At 37.9% G+C, this 13,230-nt stretch overlaps 1 long non-coding RNA gene across 4 annotated transcripts in view; it reads left to right on the forward strand.

Moving 5' to 3' along the window:
- Positions 1–9,757: 9,757 nt before the first annotated feature.
- LOC150082381 (uncharacterized) overlaps positions 9,758–13,230 on the forward strand; it is a 255,841-nt gene continuing 252,368 nt past the window's right edge. For all 4 annotated transcript variants that reach the window (XR_016547322.1, XR_016547320.1, XR_016547323.1 and 1 more), the window contains exon 1: positions 9,758–10,253. This is a non-coding gene — a long non-coding RNA (uncharacterized LOC150082381). The remainder of the gene's footprint in view (positions 10,254–13,230) is intronic.

Here is a 13,230-nt window from a genome sequence, read left to right on the forward strand (position 1 = left end):
GTTTGTTCCAGCAATTAACCACCCGCTGGCTAAAGGCAAATTTCCGCACATCTATTCTACATCTATCCTTTCCTAATTTGAACTTATGTCCCCGTAGGTTCGTATTCTGAACAAGTGGGAGGATCCCATCAGAATTCAGCGTGCTCAACCCATTCAAGGCCTTATAGACCTCAATCAGATCACCGCGCAGGTGCCTAGTCTCCAGCCACTGCAATTTGCAGAACTTAAGCCTCTCTTGGTAAGAGGATCCCTTCATTCCCCTCACCAACCGTGTTGCTCTTCTCTGTACACGCTCAAGCAAATCTACATCCTTCCTAAAATGAGGCCTCCAGACCTGTACGCAGTACTCAAGGCGTGGCCTGACCATTGCCTTATACAGAGGGATAATCACCTCCTTTTCCCTGCTAGCAAAATTCCTATATATCATTGACAAAACCCCATGACCTACCCTAGCAGCCTGTCTACATTGCTCAGAAAACTTCATATCTGACTGCACAATTACTTCCAGGTCTTTTTCATTTTCTACCACCTTAAGTGTAGTACCACACAGTTGGTACGTTTCTCTGGGGTTACTTCTACCCATATGCAGTACTTTGCATTTGTCAAGGTTAAACTTCAGTTGCCACTTCTTAGCCCATCTGCCCAAATTATCTAGATCCTGTTGCAGTAGCACACTGCCATTACTGTCATTAACAACCCTGCCAACCTTCGTGTCATCTGCAAACTTCGACATTAAGCCTGATATACCTTCATCAATATCATTGATAAATATACAAAACAACAGTGGACCCAACACCGAACCCTGTGGGACTCCACTAATAACATTAGTCCACGAAGAGCAGCACCCATTGATTACCACCCTCTGCCTTCTCCCACTTAACCATCCTTTTATCCATTGTAGCAACTTACCCTTAATACCATTCTGCTCCAATTTGTACAGTAGTCTTCCATGCGCAACAGTGTCAAAAGCTTTCCTGAAATCCAAGTATATGATATCAAAATTATTTTTTGCATCCAGTTCCTTTGTGACCACATCATAATAACCAATCAAATTTGTCAGACAAGACTTTCCCTTAACAAACCCATGCTGTGTCTGAATTATTGCTGCAGTCTTGTCTAGATGATCCTGCAATGCATCTTTAACCAGTAACTCCATTATTTTACCCGGAACAGAAGTTAAACTAACTGGTCTGTAATTACTCGTGTCACCCTTCGAACCTCCTTTGTGAATTGGGGATACATTTGCACATCTCCAGTCCGTGGGAACCTCCCCTGAATCCAAGGATGCTCTCATAATTATGGCTAAGGGTTTGCTTAGTTGCTTTGCCGCCTCCTTTAATATAACTGGATAGATCCCATCCACCCCAGGTGCCTTTCTTATGTTTAACTTCAACAATTTCTCCTCCACTTTGCTCTCAGTTATTACAAAATCATTAAGCACACTGCTACAATTTGATAACCTTCTTCCATTTTCAAACTGTAATAATTCCTCACGGGTGAATGTAGATGCAAAATACTCATTCAGTTTGTTTGCTATCTGAGCAGGATCATCAACAGTCGAACCATCGATGTCAAGTGGACCAATCATATTCATCCCCTTCCTTTTAGAGTTTATATAAGTAAAGAAATCCTTGCTGTTTTTCTTAGCATCTTTTGCCAAAGATTTCTCGTAATCCGCCTTTGCCTGCCGAACCTCCTTTGTGACCTGATTACAGACTAGCTTATATCTGCTACAGGCTTCTACGTCGCCTGATAATTTATATGCATCCCATGCATTTTTCTTCTCTGTCACGAGTCTCATTAGTTCATTTGATAACCATTTAGGCCTAAACCTTGAACAATATTTCTTAATAGGTATGAAATTTTTAGTAGCTTCCACCATTAATTCCTTGAATGCTTCCCACTTAGAATTTACTGTTTGTAACATCGTCAGTTGATCCCACTGTACAGAATTTAAAAACTGTCTGAGACCACTGTACTCCCCTTTATGGAAGCAAAAACCCTTTCCTTTACCCCTGACGGTAGTTAGCTCTTTGAGTAAATCCCACTTCAGCACACTGTGATCACTGCCACCTAGTGGTTCCTTTATCTGCAAATTCTTAATACACGAATGATCACTGCTGATAACCAGATCAAGAGTATTACTTTCTCTGGTTGCCTCTCGAACATGCTGCTGCAGAAAACAATCATCCAATAAATCCACAAAAGTCTGACTAGTGTGTGAGTGACCAACCCACAAGTTCCAGTCAATATCTGGGAAGTTAAAATCCCCCATTATAAGACATTCTGATTTACTGACCCACTCTATTTCTCTGTACAATTGTTCATTGTACTCATTCGAGTCATTAGGCCCATAACACACTCCTACTCTTATTTTTGCTTTCGCAGTGCTTATGTCACACCAAACTGACTCAACAGTGCACTGTCCATCTATATCAACTGGATGCACTTCTTTTGATTTTATGTTTTTCTTAGTTAACAGCATAACACCTCCTCCCTTTCTGTCCTGTCTATCCTTTCTGTACACATTGTACTCCCCAAATTCCAGTTCGGCATTCCTTATATCTTTGTGACACCACGTCTCTGCTATCCCAACAATATCCGCCTTTGATGTCTTGACCAACACTTCAAATTCATCAAATTTATTTACTATACTTCTAGCATTGGTATACATGCTCCTATGCCTATTCCTTGTTACCCTAACACATCCCATATACCCAACTATTCCAGGATGACTGCCATCCGTCCCTGAAACCCCCAACACCCCTCGCTCCAGGTCGCTTCTTATTCTAATAGAAGTTGTGCAAGAATCACCTTCACCTCTGCCTGCGGTTACTGTTAAACTATTAGTCTTTGTATCCCCCCAAGCTAGCAGTTTTCCGACCCACCTAACACTGCCTCGATAGCATCAGCAAATATTCTTGCACCCTTTCTATTTAAGTGTATCCCATCCCTGTAGAAGCAGTCTCTCCTGTTAACAAGTACAGTCCAGGCTGAAAAAAATTCTACCCCTTGAGCCTTGCACAATCTTTCCAGGGCCGAATTGATCGACAAGGCTCTCATCATATACTCCCTCCTATCGTGTCTGGGCAGAATTGCAGACACTTTCAAATGCAACCCTAATTCTCGGCTTTTTTTCAACAGTGACCTGTACTTGTTGAGTAATTCTGCCGGTTTCCTACTCTTAATATCATTAGTGCCAACGTGTACAACTATATCACCTTTTGTGCCCTTGAAAGATGATATCCGCTCTACAACGTCATCAACCTTTGCCCCTGGCAGACATACCCTGGTCCTGTTCCACCTATCCTTTTTACATAGCATGTTCCCCGTTTCCCTGACATTAGAGTCACCAACAACTAATAGTTCCTGTGGGACCAGCGCATTCTGCCTTGGGGTTTGCCGCTGTGTTGCGCGATGACCAAGTGCAAGCTCTGGCGTTGATGTGGGCAGCTGAGAGCTTGATGGGCCCCTCAATTTATTTCCTTCGAGGGCATCCACCCTGTCCTTCAAACTCTCATATAGGCCCATAACAACGCTGAGTTGTCGCCTGATTTCCTTACACTCCTTACATCGCGCACACACAAAGACATCCCCCATGGCAATATCATGTTCCGTTCCAGAGAGTTCGGCAAACATTTCACAAGTTGCACATTTTTTTAGGCTGTGACGCGTTGGAGAATCGCCCCCCTCAGTTCTCCCCCGAGTCACAACACTCCTGCCACTTTGTGCCCGTTGCTTTGCTGCTCTAGTTCGGGGCATGGTAGTTTAAATTAATAAAATCAATAAATTAAATGTCAGTAGTATTTGAATAGAAACTATGAAATAGAAACAGTGAAGCGTATTACTATATAATTATGCGTTAGAGCTACCTAGCTACCTCAATTAAAAACTTTGAATTCCCTACAAAAACTTTGAATTCCCTATATACAAAAACAATGGCTACAAAAATCGAACAAAAATAACGGTTTTACCTATCGTAAGTAAAATCCACAAAAACTCTTTATCTAAATTAAAATAAAAAATAACCAGCGTAACTATAACTATATGACTACGTATTAAGTACAATATAAAACAACAATCATGTAAATAAAAGGCAAACACTTATCGTTTTTGCGGAGCTTGTAACTGACAGCTGTAACTTTTTTTTTTTTTGTCCAAGAAGATTTCCAAGAAGTTGAAGCTGATTAAGCAGGGCAAGGTTTCTCAAAATGGAAAGTGGATTGCAATGTGCTATCATCAGCAAAACTATGGATAGGATTTCCAGTCAACGGAAGGTCATTAATATACAAGAGGAAAAGGGTGGGGGAAAGAACTGATCCTTGGGGACACCGGCATTAGTGGAGATGTTAGACGACAGAGAGCCATCTACCATCACCCTCAGTGAGCGATCAGAGAAAAACTGGATAACCAATTACAAAAAACAGCTGGAAAACCATAAGATGGAAGCTTGTTTAGAAGACCTTTATGCCAAACACGATCGAAAGCCTTTGAGATGTCAAGATCAACTACTTGTGTTTCACCGAACCTTTCGATTGAATTAGTCCATAAATGGGTAACATAAGCCAGAATATCACCAGTGGATCGACACTGACGGAATCCATACTGGCGATCGTTGATCAGACGGAAGGTTTCTAGGTAGTTTAAGAGTTGGCGGTTAATTGATTTCTCCATTACTTTAGAAAGAGTAGAAGTAATTGCAATGGGACGATAATTGGATGGGAGGGATTTGTCACCCTTTTTAAGAACTGGCTGGATATGAGCAAATTTCCAAGCAGAAGGAAAAACACCTTTGGAATAAGAAAGTGAAAAAAGGCGGAAAAGAATAGGAATAAGTTCAGAAGCACAGATTCTGAGAACAAGTGGAGAAATACCATCGGGACCTGGAGCTTTCTTTGCATTAAGATTCGTCAAAATCCTTCTAACATCATTTTGACGGAAGACCACAGGAGGCATTGAATGGACCGTGTTGGGAGGTGTTTTACCAAGATAATTAATACATGAGTTGGAAGAAAAATGGGATGCTAGCTGGTCAGCTTCATCCTTGGCTGAAGTGACAACAGAACCATTTGGTTTGGACAGAGGTGGGAGCAGAGATGGGCAAAAGTTGCGGCCAATAGCTTTGGCAAGAGACCAGAATGCTGGGCTACCATTAGGGCAAGAAGCAAGTTTTCTACTCTTAGCTTGTTCGAACTTTAGTTCGACTAGAGTAGTAAGAGTTTCCACTCTTAGCCTGTTGGACTCATTAATAACTACTTTACAATTGTTGCGAGCTTTGGTGTTGGCAAAAAATGAAACTGAAGAATTAGAAACAAGCCGATTACGATATGCAACATTCTTGTCTTGAACAGCCTTAGCACATTTATTGGAAAACCAAGGTTTAGATAAAGAACGAGATTTTAAAGTGGAGTGTGGGATAAAGGTTTCTATTCCTGCATTTCACTGACACGATCTGAGTAGACGTTGACATCAGAAGTTTTGAAACAGTAATCCGACCAAGGAAAAGAAGAAAAGAAATCTCGCAGGTCATCCCATTTTGCATTTTTGTAATGCCAAACAACACGAGGTTGCGAATAGCCATGAGATAAAGGCTCTATTGGAGAAGAGATAATCACCAAGTTGTGATCTGAATGGCCTAAAGGAGCTCTCACTTCGACCGTGTGCTAAGAAGGGTTGTTTGTGAGAAAAAGATAAAGCGTGTTGGCTGTATGGTTAGGATTGTCCGGTATTCTTGTAGGTAAATGAACAATCTGTGCAAGGTCATTAGTAATTGCAAAAGCCTCAGCATCTCGACCAGCTGGGTCAGTGTGACTAGAAAACGGAAGCCAGTTGGAGTTGTGAATATTAAAATCACCAAGAAAAATTACCTCACTGTTAGGAAAGTTGAACTGGAGAAAGTCAAGTTGTAAAGAGAGGAAGTCAAAGAGCTCCAAGTGATTAGTGGAGTTGGGAGAACGGTAGAGACAACAGATGAATTTGACACAATGAGATAGAGAGATTTTAAGCCAGAGAAGATCAAAGAGAGGAAATTCCAAATTGTCAAGTCTCTGACAGGGAATATCAGAACGGACATATGCACAAGTACCACCTTTGAGGGGAAAGGAATCATAAAGCGAATAATTTGGGCATCTGAGATGAGCAGTAGTCGAATCAACCGATAACTGAGATTCTGTCAGAAAAAGTACATGGGGTTGGCAGACTGCAAGTGGAACCCATGTTTAGTCTCTAGAGCAAAGTTTTCCGGCATCCCCCCCCCCCATACTTCTCCTTCAACCCATGCACGGTACTAAGTGCTATAGGTTTTGATGCCTTTCGTGTTTGGGGTTTTCATAAAAAAAAAAAAGTGGAAATGGGCATCGTTGAGATTAGAATTGAGACCACGTATATTTATGAAATGAACTAGGATTTTTAAATTTTTTCGCAGATAAGCTTGCTCTATTAGTTTGACAAATCATGGTGTATTCAATTGTAAGAAAAAGTGGGTGGGACATGCTGCATGAAGTAATGAAATTTTTGGATATAGCGTACACATGGTAAGAATATACCCAGATCCTCGACATAACGTGGCCTCGACAATGCTCCCCGCATACACACTACTCGGACTCCGTCCAGTCACTATTTGGCAGAGTAGAGGTAGCAAGATTATACACTAGCTGATCCGGAAGCCTTCTAGAGAACTACCAATAGGTTCGGTCCGGTGTATTAACTAGCGGCCGGCCTGCGAACACCGTTTTTGAGCTGTACCCTCGAAATGTAAGGAATATTGGATCTCGCCACGATGTTCATCATAATCTCAAAAGTCGTCAATCATACTGCATGATGGAAGAGATGGGGAAGGGTTGACCGGAATTTAGCTCTAGAGAATAAACACATGTTCCACCACTTCAAGCCTCTAATAAGCAAAGTGGTGGTATTGCACCGGTTGATAAGAGTCATCTACCACCTAGTACTGCCTGGTAACATAGAGAGGCGGCATTCCTCCATGTTGTGTGGTCGTCACACCTCGAACCCTGCTTACGTTGGTTCACACCTGGGTGGTTACCCACCATGTACTTGTGCTTGGAGGTTATACCCAGGATTACTATTAGTCCCACCATCGTGAAGGTGCAAGCAGAGGATTTGGCTGTCACAGACCGTCCGGACTTCGCCGAAATTGGGTCCACTTGACTTGAGTGTCACCCGAATATCAGTTCCATCAGCGTTTTAGTCTCCCAGGTAGCAAGTACAGCTTGCCTGGGATATCTGAGATAATGTCTGTGACAGCCTCAAGGACCATTTTTGGCCTCAAAAATGAAGTTTTATTGTTTTAATCAGATACAGATCCGCAGAATCTTGCTCAATTGTTTAAAATTAAAAAAAAAATGGCTTGGAAAACTTAGCTACCTTGTTGATATATTTGAAAAACTTAATGATTTAAATGTAAGTCTTCAAGGACAGGGAACAAGTATTGCTTTCAAAAATAAACTGAAGCTTTGGAAAACTGAATTTGCTCGTAATAATACTGAAATGTTCCCACGTTTTTCTGATTTTGTTAATAGCAATAATATTTACATTTTACTATTTAGAGATATCATTGCCTCCCACTTAACAATGCTAATTAAGAATTTTTCCAAATGATTTTATGTACAGTATCTCCAGGAAAAAAAACAAAGTTGTATTGGATTCGTGATCTCTTTGCTTTTGAAATTTCTTCATGTCCCGGAATTACCACTGAGCAAAAGGAAGATCTTATAGACTTGTCGTCTGACGAAACATTACGTGCTCGTTTCAAGACTACAACTTATGAAAAATTTTGGCTTTCTTTTCGGGATGAGTATCCAGAATTATCGAAAATGGCGATACAAAGATAGTTGCCTTTTGGATCTATATATTTATGTGAGGTTTGCGTCTCAAAATTAACAGCTATAAAAACAAAACAGCATTCCAGACTTGATCCAGAAGATGACACGAGATTAGCAATTTCAAATTTTGCGTCCAAATATGGACCAAATATTATCGGTTACCTAAGCTCATCCTTCTCATTAACTGTTTTGTTTTGTAATTTCATTTTTTATTGTTTTGTAATCTTAACTGAACAATAAGAATTTGATTTCTTGTTTTTGCTGTATTCAATTAAGATATTAAACAATTATTTTAATTCCTTTCTCAGTACAGTATTCAAATAAAATTTTCTACTACGTAAAAAAAAAAAAAAAAATGTAAAAATGCCATTTTTCTTCTCTAAACATCTTGTCATCCTCCCTCCGAGTTTACATTGAGGGTCGCGTCAATTTTATGTTTAATAAAGGGAGTCACAAGCGAAATAAGCTTGCGCGCCACTGAATTCTATTCCGACACCGTGGAAAGCCTTACACGCTGTACATCTGCAGATCCCTGTGGAAGTCTTCAGACATATAGTGGAGTCACTACCTAGTCGAACAATAGATGTTATCCGTGCGAACGGTGGCACAACACAGTATTATGTAGGTGGTCATAATTCAATGATCACTCAGTGTGTGTATATATATATCCTTTGTGAGTTTTTTTTTTTTTAATTTCATTAAATGCTAAATAGAAGCGTTAATAAGGAAATGGAGGAAACTGCATACTATTTTTGGAATAGAGTACATGTTTTGTTCACCAATCGGGTTATATCAGATTAAACCCCAAGTTGTATTTCTTCATAACTACATTGCCGCACACTTTCCTCTGCTTGCTAGTAATTTATTGTTTGTGTGTGTATATATATATATATATATATATATATATATATATATATATATATATATATATATATCTCGATATATATGGAGATATCTATATACAGTATATATCTTCTGCAATCTATATAAATATATATATATATATATATATTTTTTTTTCGGCAATAAAGATTTATTTATTCTGTAAAATGGCCTAATGTGTGGTTATATGTCGGTGCGAGATGCGTGGGATGTGTTATTGTTTTGTGGTTTTGCCTCTTTGTCCAGAATTAAAAGTACGAAATACTGGAAGGAATGTCTAGAACTGGTAGTTACGTTAACTAAAAAAAAAAAAAAAAAACTTTTTTGAGTAAAGAGTGTTTTATTTAATCAACATTTCGCTTCTATATGACGAGAGGCACACATCTTAGACTCACCAAGGATGCCACTCTCCTTTCGCCAACCCTGCCTTGATGATAAAAACTGTTTCCTATTTTATGAATTTATTTATGTATGGTTCGGCTATTCGACTATGTTGAAATTCAGCGAATTTCATTCTTTATATTTGTATTTTAAGACAACAAATTTTTCGTGTACGAGAATAAATTTTGTGAGAAACCTTTTAATTTTTTTTTCATAAAACGAAGTGCCTTTTGAAAAATTTAGACAACTGACACGACGCCATTAAAGTGGGAATGGTAAAAGTTGGCCTTTTACCATTCCCACTTTACAACAAAAACATCTTTCCACTCTAAAAATAGCAAAAAAGGGGAAAGATTTTCGAACGATTCTTTGTTGTGAACAAATGAAGAACTCTTTATTGCATAGAAAATATATTCGGATTAAAAAGAAGTGTTGATAATGCTGCCGTGATTACACCTGCACGTGATTCTTCGTTGATGGAACAAATGGGCGCACGTGTGGTTATCGATTGGATTGGGCGTCACTCAGTTCGATTGCGCAAGGATGTAAAGCCCTTTCCGCAGTACAGAGACGCTGTGGAGTCTTAGGTCAACAGGACGTTTGAGTCACTCATACGGCGCATGAGTGATTGGTGCGGCTAAAACTAGTCAGAAGGATGGAAGCAAGCCAATCGCAAGCGGAGATGCAGTAAGGGCCTGAATTGAGGCGAGGTCACCTTAACAGAGAAATGTGGAATGTCATGTTTGGGTCGCTTCGACCAAGGCCGTCTATACGGAAGCCATCAGTGATGCTTTGGCGTTGTTGTTACACGTCCGTGGAGGCTATGTAAAGTGAGGACAGGACACACTTGATAGTCGAGCTTGCTAACCGGATACCAGATAAACAAAAATGCAATCGTTTTATGTAGTCATCGCTAATACATGTGTTAATTGAAGTTACTTGATTATTGAGTTCTAGTTAGTGAAATGTTAAACGCAAGACGTAAAATGTCGAAAATGGTGGATAAATGCCGTAGTGAACTGCAAAGGAAAGTACGGTAGTCAACTTAAAGTTCGTCTCCTTCAGTTCCTATTTGGATTAAAAAAATTAAGGCCAAAGTGGCTTAAGGCTGTACCAAAGAAAGGATATTATTCCTACAGTTAACCGAAGGTGAGTAAATTATTCTTATTCAGAAATGAAATTTAATTAAAAATCAAAATTTCATAAATGGAATGAAACTGTTCAAGTGTTCAAACATTTCTACGCAGAACAGCGATAATGCAGAATTCTGTCTTCCAGAAATGTATTCACTGTACCGAATCAAAATTGTTTTCTTCATCGAAATCTCAACTGAAACTGAAAGAAAATGGAAACATTGCGAGTGAACATAACTATAAGCCATTAAATATAATAAATATGGTAAAAAAATTTTATGATTTTTCGTCAGACCAACCTGATGTAGTTGAATTCGTTCTGTTGAATACTGTTTTAAAATCTTTGTTATATTATTTAAAAATCTTCCTCCTGCATTTTGAAATGCGTTCATTTTAAATTGCGGCTAAAATAAATTTGTAAGTTCATTACATCGTTGTTTTATAATAATTATTATTATTGCCAGTTTGCTTATTTTCTAATTATTTTGAATTTTTTTCCCTTGCTTTTAACGTGCCGTGTAAAGAGTTCACTTTTCATCACAACAAAATATATTCACTCTTCTCACTTCACCAACCAATATTATCAATTTTTACAAAATGGGCATTTTTCAAGAAACAATTGCAATACTAATAGAATTTTATATTCCTTCATTTCAGTGCAATGTATAATGCATAAAATTATAGTTCCTGTGACATGATCCTTTGTGATATATTTTATATAGCTATGGTACATTCATGCTAAAATGCCTTTATTAAAATGTTCATACTAAAGCTCTTTTAGTGTATTTATATTTGGCATATTTTTGACTATATTTGAAATCAGTCAAGCTTATTATATAGTAAATGACCGATTGGATATAATGAATTAAATACCAGTTTATTCCAGCTATTTAACAAATTTGTTAAATAGCTGGAATAAACAGGTTGACAAATATCTTGCCATTAGTTTTAAATCCCAGTGTAAATTATGAATATCAATGTGCTGTTGAGAAATAAGAATGTGAAAATATTTCAGCCCATTGTTAATTTTTCTTTTATTTTCATTTCATTCATTAAATTTCCCATCAAAACAAAATATTAATTCTCTACCTTCATTGATCAACATGTTATCATTAGGATTTCAAACTGATGTTTTTCTTCCAAAATGCAACTGTTTTTTGAACTTTATCCCAGTCACTTCATCTTTCAACATATTGAAAATACATAGCTTGCATTTTCCATGAAATAATTATAACATGCCACATGTTAGAACATGCTTGTTCTAGCAAGCACATGACATGATATCACTAGGTTTGTGGAATCCAACCAAGCACTTTAGATTTATCCACTGATGGGATCTATTACTCTGTTCTGAATAACAACCTGGCACAACACATGTTGTGCCATGATGTTATTAATTTCTGCCTGATTATGCATTCACATGATCAGCAGGATCGCCAATATTAAGGTCATCCTCTTGTACAGCATTACCAGTACTAGAAAGATAAACAAAATTAAAGCAAAGGATATAAACAAAAAAAAAAAAAAAAAAAAAATTGGAAAAAACAGAACAAAATTTGGATATTTGGCTACCTGTATTCTTAAAATGTGGAACTGTTCCTCCAAATTTGGGAATGTTAGTTGCTCTACTTCATTTCACAACTTGATTACCTAGTCTCAAGGGAGTCAACACCTCTTTTGGCCTTGGGGAATGTGCATTCTTGGTCAAACCCTCTTTTCTTTTTTAAAACCTTTTATTGGCAAGAAAATTTAAAATTATTCACTTTTTAACATCTCATTTGATTTTACTACAACTGTGGGAAGTATTATTTTTATATTATTTTATGTATTATATAGGACCACCTTCTTCCATGAAACAAGGCAACCTAGCCCAAAGTGATATAGTATTCCATTCCACATCACAAGACTACACACTCCTAACCTTGGCCTCTAATGTCATAAATGTCACCCACCACCAAAAAAGGAGGAACTTCCTAGAAGCTTTACATATACAGAAAAATTGCCAACAGAAATGTAGGTAGCATGACTGGCCTCCAATGCTGGATAACTTAAATGGAGTATCAACCAGCACTGACAACAGATAACTAAATAACAACCATCTGATTAATGGACAAAATATCCACAATTCTTAGCTAACCTCCAGTTTGAAGTTTGGCTGAGAATTTGAACTGCTACTTGCAGTTATGCATCCAGTAGCAGTTCAAAGGAGCAACTTCCCTCCTATCCTGTGGCATTCAGTACAGACAGGAAAGAGAAGCCTTAAGAAGGTTCAAACTGATCACTGATATCCTTCTTGCCTCAGAACCCCCCCCCATCCACTTTATTGTGTCAGTGTATCATGGGAGGACTGCATACAATCTTTCTACCAGACTGTAGGCATCTTAAAATGTCATTTTGTAACTATCTATACCAATTCCCACAAATGTAGAAAACACAGTGTTTCAAAACAAATAGTGCTGTTAAATTTCTAAATTATGCTAATTCAACACAGTCCAGCTTATCTTAATCATATTAATCACTTCAGGAAGAACCAAAAGTATTTTAGTAAGAACATATAGCATCTCATTCATCCTTGGTTTGCTCTAATAGCCACAGAGATATAAAAAGATGGCTTTAGTACAGCTAAAGGCGCTGTCTGGGGCCTGTGAAGTTCTTAGTACCTATGAAAAAAAAAACCCAAGAGACATGAAAATATAAAATTCAAATAGAATTCAATGATTTTATTCCAACAATAGAATTCTACAAAATGATTTTTTAAACAGATTTCAAAGGTAAGTTCTTTCTTCAACTTTTTCTATTAGCAAAACTGTTATCAGAGTTCACCTTGTGAGTAAGTTAATGCCAGAATAAGTTGTAGAAATAACTTCAAAACCAAATTTATAGAAATGCTTTTGAGTTTATTTAAAAACAAAACATTAGGTTAATTCAACACAAGGCATTTTAATATGTTTGATATAATAATACAGTGAGGCCTTTAAATGATGAGTACCTAG

Source organism: Mastigoproctus giganteus, chromosome 8 (genome assembly GCF_048544385.1).
Source record: "Mastigoproctus giganteus isolate SK-2022 chromosome 8, ASM4854438v1, whole genome shotgun sequence".
Taxonomy (NCBI): Eukaryota; Metazoa; Arthropoda; class Arachnida; order Uropygi; family Thelyphonidae; genus Mastigoproctus; species Mastigoproctus giganteus.